The 14,614-nt window shown below is 40.3% G+C and overlaps 1 protein-coding gene across 9 annotated transcripts in view; it reads right to left on the bottom strand.

Moving 5' to 3' along the window:
• The window catches only part of pros (homeobox protein prospero), a 79,642-nt gene extending 69,113 nt beyond the window's left edge, over positions 1 to 10,529 (bottom strand). Inside the window, exons 1-2 of one of the 9 annotated variants that reach the window (XM_089256425.1) lie at positions 6,282 to 6,589; positions 5,162 to 5,936 (exon numbers count right to left, since the gene is read on the bottom strand). The gene's annotated coding sequence lies outside the window, so the exon portion shown is untranslated. Of the gene's footprint in view, positions 1 to 669; positions 1,282 to 1,442; positions 1,484 to 2,276; positions 2,462 to 2,923; positions 3,965 to 5,161; positions 5,937 to 6,281; positions 6,590 to 9,330 lie in introns of those variants that run through there. The other 8 variants (XM_089256424.1, XM_089256423.1, XM_018111625.3 and 5 more) reach the window with 8 other exon arrangements.
• Positions 10,530 to 14,614: the final 4,085 nt, after the last annotated feature.

Raw genomic sequence — 14,614 nt, 5'->3', positions numbered from 1 at the left:
AAACATGGATATAAAAAATATTTATAGTAAATGGTTGTTTTTTTCAAAAAATTTTTATTTTATTTTGTTATTTTTAGTACAAAAAATGTATGTTTTCTCACAATTTTGCTTTTTTTTAATCTTTATTCTATTAGGATAAATATTCTTTTTATGTAATTAATAATTAGATTAATATATAAAAATTATAAAATAAAAATATCTAAATAAAATTAAATATGTTGTTTTTTTTTTTATGCAAGAAATTTGATATATTTCCCTTAAAGTAAAACAATAAACAACATTTAACTGAATTTCACTACCATAAAAAATTAAAGACATGAGGAACTAAAAATTTGTATATTTCATATTCTTAAGCTTATTTATTTCACATATTTTAATATTTATAAATTAATTCTTTATGCCACTTTGAAAAGCACAATATGTTGATGTTTTGTAAAATGATTTAACATTTCTTTGTTTAATAGTATTCATTAAATATTAAATTTTTTTATCTTTGAGCACACGTTTGGTATTTTTATCACAGTTTTATTTAGTTTATAGTTTTAAAAGAATTCATAAATAATGTTATTGCATTTTATCACATTTTCTACCCAATTTAGCTTCAATTATAAATACGCTTTTTTATGGAAATAAGCCTCGATTATGAGTGTGACAATATACCACACGTACCCACGTAGCGGATGCTGCGTTAGCCGAACTACAACTGACTACCTGACAATGACTGACCAACTGACCAAAGGCTGGCTGCCTTCCTAATCGGCTGCTGCTGCTTCTGTCGAGAGGCCACGACGCTGATGCTGCGAGCCAAGACGATCGAATGTCTCACAAGAAACGAAGGCCAAGTGCTTTTATATTCGACTCGTGAAACCCAATTTGTGTCTGTCACTGTGTGTGTGCTTGTGCGTGTCTGTGTATGTATTTATATAAAATTAGGCATCTCTGTATGAGCATGTATGTGTGCTTATTTCAACTATATAAGTAAGCGCTCTCTTCGCTGTGTGTGTGTGTTTGTGTGGGTGGTTTGCCAGCCGCAGTCGCTTGCTGACAAACTTAGGAAGCTTTGCGACGAATCGAAGGCGCTCCTGCTTTATATTTGTCTGTCTGTCTGGCTGGTAGGCTTAAGAGTTTTAGATAAATTCTGGCCAAGTTTCTTTCCCCAAATGCTGCCAAGAAGCGGTTGCTGCCAATGCGCACCAAGCGAAACTGCGTGACAACATGTCGTATGCGCAATGCGTTGGCCACCACCAATGCCAGCAACAGCCGCTTCCGTTGCCGTGTGCCTCTGTCTCTGTGTATTGTTTATGTTTGTTTGCGTGGGGCTGTGTGTGGCGCGTTGGTTGGCTAATCGGCTAATCGAGCGCCTAACTGTGGACCGCTTTGAAGTATTCAACAAATCAACTCATCTTAAAATCTCACTTTAATTTCAAGCAACTCTCACGTACCACAAACAGCAGCGAAATATTTCAGATCTTAGCTTATTTATTTATTTATTTTTTATTTATTAATTGTATTATTTTTTTAAATAATTATTTGGCAAAATTTTAATTAATTATAATTGAAGTTTGTTGTTGATTTATAATTTCATCAGTTGCTTATGCACTGCGTATATGCTTTCATTGATAATAGATTTGATGTTGTTTAATTTGAGAATTTATTGGATATTAATTGATTATTATATTTAAGTTGATTTGAATTGAATGCATTTTTACACAAGTCGAGGCGGCGAGCGTCAACGTCGGCAGTCAGAAGACAGAAACGCCAAGCAAAACTTCTGCCAGCGCGCGTGACTAGAAACGTACTGAATTTTGTATTCTAGAATATAAAAGTAAAATGCTTGGCTTGACCAAATGCCGAAAACCCAAAGACCAAGGCGATGGCGCTGCTACTACGGCTGCTGCTGCGTCGCGACGTCAACGTCAGTTGCCCACATAAGTATGCAACACTTTCTTGCAAGCAGGCAGTCGTTGTCGTTGCTTACTTGCTGGCTTGCTTGCTCCAACCTAACGACGTCAGCTTGCTTGTTTTTTCTATGTACACCGAGCGGCACGAAGTGCGCATTTAAATATATGTATATCTATATAATAATATATATTATTTATATATGTATTAGGCGACGTAGCAGCGTAGCAGCAGTAGCGGCAGAGTCGGCAGCAGAAGCAGCAACAGCAGCAGATAATTTCCTATACGCAGGCGGCAGTAAGTGCAAGTAAGTGTGCGCTTGCTCACACACACACACACACGTACACACATTCAAATAAGCAGACACGCACACATACCTAGACGAAGAAACACAACAAGGCAAAGAGCCGATGACGAAGTGTCCTCACGAGCGAGGCGACGACTGAACCGACGAGCACGAACGGCGTGGCGAACCGTACGCGCGCGTAGCTTAAGATGAACTAGAAGAAGCAGGCAGCCAGCAAGCATGCCTGCTACAAAGAGACGCACTCCCTCACACAGGCACACACACACAGACATATGCATACGCAGCCGAAGCCCGAAGGATGCCGAAGTGTTGCCGCTGCTGCTCTTGCTGTGTTGCATGCTAATGTAATGCACTCACACACACATAGGCAGAGACATTTACACAGTTGCAGGCAAATAAAGAGAGAGAGCCAGTGTGTGTGTGTGTGAGAGAGAGAGGGCGCAATTAGAAAGCAGCACCGCACGAAGTAGCCGAAAATGCACGAAGGCTTCGCAGTCTTCGGGTGCGCCCGCTGAGAGCGAAGAGAGGCTGTGCCGTGTGAAGATGTATTAGGAATGCTGGAGCTGGCCTGAAAGGCCTGGAGAAGTCGGCAGACTGAGGCAAACAGAAGCTAAGGCCCCGACTGTTGAGTGCGACAGCATCTTGTTGCTCTGTCGTTCTGCTTGATTTCGCCTAATGTCCATAATATCTGAGCACACACAAACGTGTTTTGCTTACCAGTTCGTGGAATCGCTGAGCATCACGTGCGTTTCGTATTTGTTGCTGTAGAAAATGTTGTTGTTTTTCGTGTTGTTGTTGCTGTTGTTGTTGTTCGCGATGTTGTCGTATAAAAAATACATATATACAAATAATAATAATACGTATATACTTATAAAAATGTTGCCAACAATCTTCTTTGCTTTGTACTTTTGATTTTACATTTGAATTTTGTGTTATTCGTAGTTGTTCGTGTTTTTACTTATTTTGTTTTTGTTCTTTTGCTTGTCATTATTTTACAAAATAAAATATGATTTTTGCTATAATTTTTGTAGCGTTCAACGTAAATGCAAAGATTACAAATTATATATACTGGGGAATAGTTGAAAGATTCTTCTGATAACTTGGAAAGAGATCGACTTGAGTTTCTTTTTGGTCCTTGATCGAAATAGCACTTGAAAATTGTTCCGACTATTTTGGTTTGTTTTTGTATTCGTTTTTCAAAACCGGCAAAAAGTATGCTTCAATTTGGTTTGTTTTGTTTTGAGTTTTGAGTTTGTCTTGACTGAAAAGTATCTTGGCTTTTGCTGTTGCTTTTTGTTCGAGGATAGACTTCGTATGCATGTACAATATACTCATATGAATAATTTTTGTATGATTTTGTTGTTTTGTATTTTGATTGATTTTTGTTTTTTGTTTTTGGTTTTTGTTTTTTAGTGCACGCAAACTTAATACTTAAAAATAAATGAAAACGTAATTGAAAAATCCGAAAATAAAAATTTGTTTGTACGACGACGTTGATGTGAAGCTTTGTACTAAAAATGCGAAAAATTATTTCGCCGCGAATAGGCCGAGGCCGACGCCGTTGCCGCGACGCATATCGCAGGCTGTGTGTGTATGTATGCATGTGTGTGCGTGTATGAGTGAGCATACGTGTATTGGCAGGCAGCGCCAACAACAACGTTTGCAAAAAAATTCATTTTCCCGCTGCAGCCGCGAAAAAATACGCGAGCGCAGGACATTGGCAGGACATCGGGTGGCAGGTGTAGATTTGCAAAGCCAGCAACAGCAAAAGCAACAGCAACAGCAGCAACAGCAGCAGCGGCAACAGCAAACACAAAATACGAACGACTCCCCCTTTGGGCTTTTTTTTTTTTTTGCAAATAAAATCGTTGACTGCGCTGCCTCCCCCACGGGCAATAAAATAAATGCAAAAACAGGATACACGCATACACGTACACATTAGGGGGAGCACAACAAAAAACTCTCTCTTTGAGCTAGAGTTAGTGCGCAATTCAAATACATGGAGGGGCAGCTATCAGCAGCAGCAACAGCAGCAGCAGTGGCAGCGACTGCAACGTCAGCTGCGACGTCAGCGCTGACTGCGCGTTGGGGCAATAGAACAAAATGGAGTGTGAGCATTGTGTGTGCGTGTGTGAGTCTAGATGTGTGCGCTTGCTATGTGGGTGGCAGTCCAAGCAACCCCTGCAAAGGGCGGCAATACTTCTGGGCTGTTTACTTAATGCGTTGCGCTCCTTAAGATAATGTATTCTATACATGCTGTAAGTGTATTAGTTAAGATACAATTTGCAGATATTAAGCAGCAAGTGTGCCTGTGTGTGTGTGAGTGAGTCCTTTCATGCCCGTCTTTCGCTTTTTACCGTCGGCAGCAGATAAAGTCAAGGCGAATATGGCATTGGGGAAACTCGCTTTATTTTAGTTATATTAAAACATATATATTTCATATATTTCGGTGCATGTGTATATGTGTGTGCGTGTGACTCTCCCATTTTCTTTACTTTTACTTTGCAGCATGCTCTACTTGCTATATAAAACACAGCAAGCACGTGCTTGCCTTTGCAGGCGCACGAATCTAACAAGTATTTTGAATGCTTTTTGTAGAATATTAGGTAAGAGTGAAATTAAATGGATTGTTAAATATATAAATATATAGAAAATCTTATTATTATATACAGAAATCAATGAAAATGTAAATGTAAAATATAAAAATGCAAAATAAAGAAATAAATAACAAAATATTATTTATAAAGTGAACTTATTCTTTAATAAAATAAGAAAAAAATAGTAACAATAAGACATAATTAAATGTCCTTCAACAACTATGCATCTGCTATACAATCAAATTTTCAAAGCAATCTGAAAATTTCTCAGAAGTCAAAGTTGCTCATAACCCACCCAAAATCTTTGTTAAGTCTATATCGTAAGCAAAAGTGGAGTTTCTATGTGGGATCAACCTACAGGACAGTTTACTGATGTTATTTATCCATGGCAATGTTGAGGTTCTCTCTCGAGTCCACAGCTAATGCTGGTTGTCTGAAGTGTCGGCTCGTTGATTGCGGTGAGCAGCGCGTGGCCAATTTTGGCATTTTTGTCTGCGTCGCCGTCGCCGTTAACGAAATGCGATGCGATCGATCCGAGGGATCCCAACTTGGTGGCTCTTGCAATTGAAATGTGTCAAAGTATCTGTCGAACTGCACCAGCTTCGATTTGTATGCGCACATGAGATCGCAAAAATGATTATCTCTAATCAGTTAACTTATTTCTTTTGTATTTTATTTTATTTTATTTTTATTTATTTATTTTTGTTGTTGTTGTTGAGTTGTTAAAACTTAAGTAAATCATTAAATTGAGTTTCATGTTCCAGAAATAGATACGGGGGGTTAGTTTCTGAGTTGGAGGCAGCCATTGGGAAAGGGTTAACTCAAACGGTGATCAGACGACGACGCAGACGTTAAGAAAAAGTTAAGCGAAAATTAACTTTGAGTTTATTTTTGAGAAACTTGTGTAGAATTGTCGAGATTTATGATTTTAAGTATTTATGCAGAATATTTGGTTTGGTTTCTTTTTTGTTTATTTAAATATTTGTTGTTGTTATTTTTAATTAGGCGCCATTAGATTTGCCAAATAGATTTGCTTGGGGGAATTTTGTTTTATTCTTTTCATGCGTTGCACCAATCCAAGCGATTGCATTAGAATTTCAATCACACGCACTCACACTCGCGTTCACTGCTGGCTGAATTAGATATGTATATATATGTAAATATATATAAATACATATACACATACATATATTATTTTTTATTTATTGTATATGAATAGTATTTGATGCCATTCGAAACTCAATGCGAACCGATTCGAGGTTGACTTCGGGGGCGGTAAACGCGCGCGCACTTTGCATTCATCTATCTATCTATATATATATGTATATATATAAATGTATATATATTAATATATATATATTATATATATATTTTATATATATATAATATATGTATATATAATAATATAGGTTTTTATATGCGAATGCGAGTGTGTATAAGTATTTTAGAAAATAAGCAAGTCCGAAAATGAACCGAACCGTCGACGACTTGGACCAGCTCTGTCTCTGCTAGGACTTCTCCGCGGCGCGTTGCCCGTTAACCGTTTGCCACTCGGCCACTGCTGCTGCTACTGCTGGCGCTACTGCGTGCGTTTTGCGTCCTTTTGCTCAGTGCGTCGAGCCGAGAATATAAAAAAGCAATGTTGGCTGGCACTCAAAAGACATCCAGAAGCCGTATGCCAACTACCCGCACGTCCGATGCCGATAGATCTGCGATGCGTTCGGCGTTCCATCAACTAGCGACCAGCTAACAGCTACCAACGATACAACACACGGCACAAAACATAACTCGGACGAGCACGACGCGTACATGGATGGCTGCCCCCCCCAGCACCTCTGTCCCATACACACACAGAGCCCCTTTGAAACTCTGCCCCTCTCAACCAGTGCGACCGCCAAAAAAAATAGCACCAGACGCGCAAAATGCAGCGGGGCAGCGGCAGTGGAAGTGGCAGTGGCTCTGGCCCTCCTATTGACTAGCTATACAAGTCCTATGTAAAAGTTTCTGTGATAAGTTTTTTTCCTTGCTCAAAGCTCGCGCGCGCGAAACTTACACACACACACACACATGCATCCAACAAACACCACACACATGGAGAGTTGGGGAGAACAGTGCGCTCTATATATAAAGCGTCTATATACTGCATGGCGACACGCTGCATTAAACGCACATCGAACGGGTGGGTGGACCAGCCTCTCAAAAAACTGCACGTCAAGAAATAGAAAAAACTTGGCGCTGCATCTACGCAACGTCTACGCGGCCACACTTCTGCTGGGTCAGCCACACAGCCCACTCAAGCCCGCGCTCCCCAAAGCCCATACTCGCAGCAGCCCACAGCCGGCTGCCCACTGAGCCGACCAACCACGCACCACGCTCACGACGACAACGACAACGACAACGATTACGATAAAGAAGTGCAGCAGCAGGCTGTGCGTATGCAGCCCCCCGTCCAAACACCCAACCACCCAACCACCCATTGAGGCCAGACAGCCTCGTCGTGCTCATCATCATGGTCATCAACAGTGCAGAATTGCAACGCACAATGTCCTGCAGCGGGAGTGTGAGGGTAGGCAGCCTTCTTCTGGCCAGTTGCTTGCTACACGTGCTGAGCCTCCACGAACAGCTGCTGCTGCTGTTGCTGTTGCTACTCCTGCTGCTGCTGTCCATGTAAAAGTTACGAGTCTGGTTAAGTAAATAAACGGCGCGGGTGGGGCGAGGGGCACGGACCAGTAGGCATAACTTCTAAAAATAAGCCGAAAAGAGACAACAAAACAAAAAAGAAGCAACGACTACTTGTGTGTGTCTGCTTCCTCCTGCATGCAGGAGGCGCCGCCAGTGCCTCGCACTTCAAGTGCATTTGCATTGCATGCTTTTGGCACTGCGGGCTGCACTCGCAGCCAATTCATTCATTCTCTCTCGCTCCCTCAATCGCTCTCTTTCTCTCACTTGCCCTCCCTCTGGGTATCCCTCTCTCTGTCTGGCTGCCTCTCTGTCTCGCTCTCTCACACTCTCCATCTATTCGGCTCTCTCACTGACACTCTCCGACTGCCGGCAAAGGCTCACACGATGGTTGGGTTTGTTGCATCTCCTTTTTGGCCATCTAAATTGTGGCAAGTTGACGCTGACGTTGACGTTGACGTTGACAGCGACGCTAGCATCGCCGCCATGTACTCCAAATACAGTTTGGTAAATGCACAGCCCACCCCTCCCCACAGTGCAGCATCCTCTTCGGTCCACTATCTTCTAGTTGGCAGGCAATTGCATCGCATGCATTGCAACATTTCTCCAGTTGGGGAAACGCGGTTCGCGTTGCACTGCGCATGTCCTTGTTTACATTATGTGCCTGTGTCCCAAACTTGACGGCGCTCATTGCATTCGTATGCATGTGCATGTGCATGTGCATGTGCAAGTGCATATGCGAATGTGTGTGCGGGAATGTAGAAAAGCAAAAAGTCTACTACTACAACTAAGCCTTCAGCTCGGCATGCGTTTGTATACATACACATACAAGCAGCAGCCTCCTGCCGAGAGCTCCAAGTTGATGCTGTGTGTTTCTGCTGCAGCTGAGCGCCAACACCGACGACGACAGCGAACAAAACTCTGAGCGAACGACAAGGAAACCCGAGTCGAAGCTGATTTCTACTGGGTGGACAGATATGGGAATGGTTTCTGGGGAGGGATCAACGATCTATGCCCACTCACTCAATTGACTGCGAAGACTTGATCGAAATTCTCTTCTGACAAATATGAGGAACTTTTCTGATTTTACTGATAAAAAGTAAGAAACTGACTAAAACAAAATTTAAATGTTTATATTTCATGTGTCTCAGATCTAAAAACTAATTTCTTTGTTTCTTTAACTTCAAAAGAATAATGGTATTTAAAAAAAAATGTAATAGAAATCATAATACAATATAATTTTATATTAGACAATTCTCATAAATTATAAAAAAAAAAATCAAATCGAAATAAAAAACTTTAAAGTCAAAATAACAAAAAAATTATATTTAAGTTAAATACATCAATAAAAATAAATTTAAAAAAAAAAACAGTCAATAAAAAAAGAACTTGTTTCGAAAATTTGCATTTGTACAAAAAGAAAATTAATGTTTTTATAGAGTGAGGTTTCATAAATAAAAAAATAGATAAATACAATCGAAAATAAAAATAAATAAATATAATTGAAATGCATGTTTAATGTTTTTTTTTTCACATAAACAAAATAAAAAATGATAAGATCAATAAACAAATTGGTATTTAAATACAAAAATTAACAAACTTTTTTTTTTTTTTTTTTATATAATTATATAAAATAAGCCTTAATTGAAGTTTTTTTATGCTGATGCATTTATTATAATGCCCCAAATATTGTTCTCTCTAAAAGGTATATTTTTTTTCAGTGTATGATATCTAATTTTTAATGGGAAATACAACTATAAGAAATCTTAAAAATATATAATGATATAAATGAATATATTATATACCATATTTTATATTTATAATATTTAATATGTAATGTTTACTTACCAGAACAATAAAAGTATATCGAAAAAATATCACATCACAATAATTTTATTTAATTTTTTTTTTGTGTTCCTAAAATTTTTACTAAATGTTTTTGAGTTTTTTTCGTTTAATTTTTTCTATAATTTGTTGGTGATTATTTTTCCTTTTTGTAAATAATTGTAATTCTTTTTTGAATATGTAAAATTTTGCTTCGAATCTCTTCTCCGTCTTTCCGTGCTGCTGCTCTCGTAGATTTTTCAGTTGTTTCAAAAATTTTCAGGTAATTTCGTAGGTTTTGATTTGAATTTCTTTTCAAACTTTTTGTTTGTTTTGCTTTTAATTTTTATTTATTTTTGTTTTTATTCGCCCAAATGTTCAACGCCGAAATGCACAATTAAATGGGTTAATTAACTAAAGAGTTACGTCTGAATTTGCAGAAAACCTAAATTGCCGTTAGACTTTGGCCGAGACAAAATTTATTTGACCGAAAATTGGAAAACTCAACTCGAGACGAGATCAAATTCAGACGCGTGAATTTTGCTTCAAATCGGAACCGGTTCGGAACTGAAACTGGAAGTTACTGCTGACTGACTGATTGACTGATTGACTGACTGACTGCCTGCTTATTAGATATAGTATATATATATGTGTATATATATCTATATGTGTGTTAGTTAGTACAAGTTACTAATTACTTGAGTTTCTTAATAACTTTTGCTTTGTTGTTTTGGTTGTTGTTTGCTTTGTTGTTGTTGACGAACAAAATGCGTTGCGTGTTGTTGTTGCTGTTGTTGCTTCTGCTGCTTATCGTATTGGTAAAAATGTAACTTTGTCTATTTGATTATTTGTTGTTGGCTGGCTGGTTTGTTGGTTGGTTGTTTGGAAATGAAGAAAAAACTGCCTACATGCTAAACGCCGGCGTTTACATTGTCTTTGGGTTGTGCATGGATGGCAGCATAGGGCGGTGGGCGGTCACTCACATTCAAGATGGAGTCTGAGCGGCGCTCAGAAACGGCGCCTGCAGCACTTGGAGCACAGTGGAGCGCCTTATGCCAGCTGCTGATTGATGTTGGGGCTGCTCGGCAAGCGACGGCGGCGGCGGCATTTCGAGGCGCGTATCAAAAGCCACCTGAACCGAAAGGCGTTAAGCCCCAGTTGCCAGTTCGTGTGGCGGGGTATTGGTGTATATATACGTTTCTTCTTTTTTGTTTTTTTTTTTTCTTTCTGTTTTGTTTTGTGGCTGGCTCTTCACTCGCACTTCAAGTCATTTTTATGCACTTTCACTTTTTTGCTAAACACACATGAACACACGCACGCACGCACGCACCCTCGCAGAGATGTTTTTCTTTTGGTGTTTCACTTTCTTGTCGATGCGATGCGCTGGGCTGCGAGTTGGGTTTGGGTTTGGGTTCGAGTTCGAGTTCGAGCTAGAGTTGAGTTCGAGTTGAGTTTCAGTTGGAGTTTGAGTTAGAGTTAGAGTCTGTGCGGTGTCTCGGCTTGGCTGTGAGACTGTGATTTATGCGCTGCGAAGACTGCGGACTGGACTGTCGACCTGCCTGCCGATTGCCTGGTAGAGCCTAGTAATTTGACTGCCTGCCTGCCTGTCTGCCTGCCTGCCGTGTCTGTCTGTCTGCCTGCCTGACTGCCTGACTGCGTACTAAGCCAGCAGCGTGGACAGGACCCGAGGAGCTGAAAAAACGCCGCAACTTGTTTCGCGTTTAGCAGTTTTCTGTTGCAATGTTGTGCAAAAATTGTTAACGATGACGGCCAGCGCCGTTGTCAGACCGGCGGTCGCGCTAGCTAGCGTCGCTGTCGCTGCTTTCGCTGCTTTCGATGACGTCGCTGCAGCGCGATTTGATTGTAAAGTCTCCCCTGCACCGGCGCCCCACCACAGCACCGATCCAAAGCTCGCTTGATGAAAGTGGCCGCTGGCCGTGCGCGTTGATGTGGCGGGCGCGAAAAGCGAGAAAAAATTCAACGGCAGCGCACTGCGAATTGTCCTCGTCGTTTTTGGTTTTGGTGATTGGCGCAAAAAAATGTTTGCTGCGATGGCAGCGGCGACGTCGCTTTGCTAATGTACATACATGTGCAGTGCCGCACAGTCATCCACACAGCACACATCACACATGCACACATGCACACAGCACACAGGGACGAGAGGCGCACATATGCACAGTGCTGGACAAATCCAAAGCACACATAGGGACAGGAGCGGACTGGGACGGGGACGATATGGACAGCAACGCGCGCTCAGTCGCGAAAAATCAAAACAAAGCGCGACGACGACAACGGCAGCGCAATGGCGGCAGCAGCTCTGCACACACACACACACGCACACACACACACATGCATATGGACACACACATAGGGGCAGTAAGAGAATGCACATACTTGAAGCACACCCTTTTAGCCATCCCCAATCAAGCGGCGAACGCATTTTGTGTTTGCTATGCCTAAAATCAAACAACGCCAAAAAGTATGCAACGCAGAATGCACCACCCAAACGGCCCGTGGGGCGGGAGGTCTGCTGGTGCACTGCTAACTGCGCTGCCCGCGATGCAGTTGCGTATGGACAGCGAAAATGCAGCAGTCGGCCCTAACATCTACCTAAAACATTCATCCATTCATCTGGCAATCCATTTCCACCCACAGACCCCCCCACACACACACACACACACAGATGTGCAGGACGTGTGTGGCCTGGGAGCGCGCTGTTGCTCCTAGCTGCGCATTGTTGCTGCCTCCATTTCGCGCTCAATTCGATTGCCCCGCCAGCAACGGCAACGGCGACAGCGACAGCGCCACCTATAATCCCAGTCCAATCCTCAACCACGATCCCCGCACAGTCTGTGCCATGTGGTGCTGTTCTTGTTTTGATTTTGTGCTTTTGTTCGTTCTTTTTCGCACACTCATACATGCATAGCAAATGCAATTTTTTCGTTTTCATTTGCCACAACAACAGCAACGGCTAGAAGAGAAAAAGAGAGAAAAAAAAAAAAAAAAAAACAAAAACAAAACGGGGCAAAAGTATGGAAGCCTTTTCTCATTGCCCCTGCGAGTTGCAACACATTTCTTCATTGTGATTTTTTATTCCTTTCTTTTTTCCATCAGGCAACAAAAGTCTTAAGCTGCAGCAACAAAATATAAACAAACAAAAAAATTATGTATATAAATATATTTATAATTTATATTTGAAGAAATCAAACAGCAACATTAAATGAAAAAGATTTCAATTTTGCTCAAAATACTGAAATTGATATTTATCAAACATAAAAATATATATATGTAAATATGCATTTTTTTTCTATATATGGAATGCTTAGAGTGCATCATACGCATAAATGCGATGAGGGCGCATCGACAAGCCGGAGAAAAATCGTTTTACCCAAAACGAGGCCCCTCGCTATCAACTGTACATGGCTATATATAATTCTACATAAGCATGTACATACTCACACACACACACACACACACTACGACATACATATGTGCTGAAAACTAAACAGAGAATGCATTTGATCCCAGCTAGCTCACGCATTTTGCATATAACTCATACGCCGAGTCGGCCGCTGGTCAACTTAGGCCTGCACATAGCGTCGGCTCACACCACACAGACACACACACACACACACACACACACACACACACACACATATAGAGTCGTATGTATTGTAGGCGGCCATCGGCTGGTCGGCTAGTCGGCAGGTAACGTGTCTATAAGGACTGTATATGGACATTTATGGCGCTATCGATGGCATTGGTTATTGACTTTGATTTTGGCTTTGCTTTCGGTGCAAAGTTCAGTAGCTATGAATGTGGGTTGCATCCGACAGTGTGGGGCGGCCTTCATTCAATCCATGCATAAAAAAGAATTACCAATGGCTTATGGATTAATAAGTCGCCCCGAACAAATGCCAAAGGTATATCAAATACAAACGAACCCATGCTCGCACCCCAATCCATTCATCCAAATGTGGCCTGCGGACCGCTTCTGATTATCTGTCTACCAGTCCTGCGGTCTGCACGACCAGCCACCATTCTATAGCCATTAGCTGCTTGTTGATTATTAATTAATGAGTTAACGGCGGAACCATGCTGACGATTATAAAAAATCCGCATAGAACATAAAACAAAAGAGAAATGAGAAAAATGTTTATCTATGAGAGAGCTATACAAAAGAGGATCTTTTTAAGAACAATTTTTAATTTATTTAAATTATTATTTTTATCGTATCTCACTTAGTATTTTAACGAGATTTTTTACAAAATAGATGTCCCGGTTTACGTTATATCTTCATTTGTTTTTTTTTTATATATACTTATCCTATATTTGTATATATGCATATGCATTAACTTACTTAATCAATTTGAAAGCTTAATTAATGGAATAGACCCCAGATTGCCACTACTCGAGCTTACCGCCCGGATGTATCACTGGGATCCTTGATTCCAGTTCCGAGTATATTACTCTATTCTTGTTAGATGAAAAGGTAATCAGTCCCATTGGCATAACTGAATCAGAGAATCCATTAAGCTTTCCTATAATATCAAACCGATCTTTTACAACACAATGAAAACCTATAAAAAGCTGCATTTCTACGAAACATTCGAACATTCCTAAGTTAAGGATTAGAGTCTAATACAATAAAAGGTTGCGACAAATAGAACTAAAAAATATTTTTAAAAAATCTGATATCCATTACTTAATGTGTATATACTCAATGTATATTTATTTAGCCGATAGCTGATATGAGAAAAGGTAGTTGAAATAATAATACATTTCGATAGATTATTTTTATAATATTATGAATATTATTATCATATTATAGAAAGTTAATTTATATACATTTTGTGTTCCATGAATTAAAAATTAAATTTTTAATAAATATTTTCATGCAATAAACACTTAAAACAATTAAGGGTTCTTTCACTCTGTCATTTAAGCTGAAACTGTATAGTCTAAAGCATTTCGAGCTCAGCAATTCTAACTCAAATCTCATTAAAACATTTTTGTAATTAGTCGGACGAAAAGGAAAAATGATCGCAAATGCATCGCAGGTCCAAAAACGCATCAATCAAGCGCAGTGCCGCAGGACGGCGAAAACAGAGAGAAATACCACAAAATTTGTAGCTGGAGGGTGGGAAAGATAGGGAGAGGGAGTCTAGCAGCATCTGACCGATGGCCAAAAATCATTTTTAGTTCGCTGATGTTGATTCTGTGCGCTGCAGATAGGCGGCCTGAATGCAGTTGATGTGGATGCTGACGTTGATGCTGATGCAGTCTACAGTCTATATTGGTGCAGTTG

Source organism: Drosophila navojoa, chromosome 2, assembly GCF_054131105.1.
Source record: "Drosophila navojoa isolate 15081-1374.11 chromosome 2, UAZ_NAV_1.0, whole genome shotgun sequence".
NCBI lineage: Eukaryota > Metazoa > Arthropoda > Insecta > Diptera > Drosophilidae > Drosophila > Drosophila navojoa.
The sequence above is the reverse complement of the archived record's forward strand: the minus strand, read 5'-3'. Positions and strand labels throughout refer to the sequence as shown.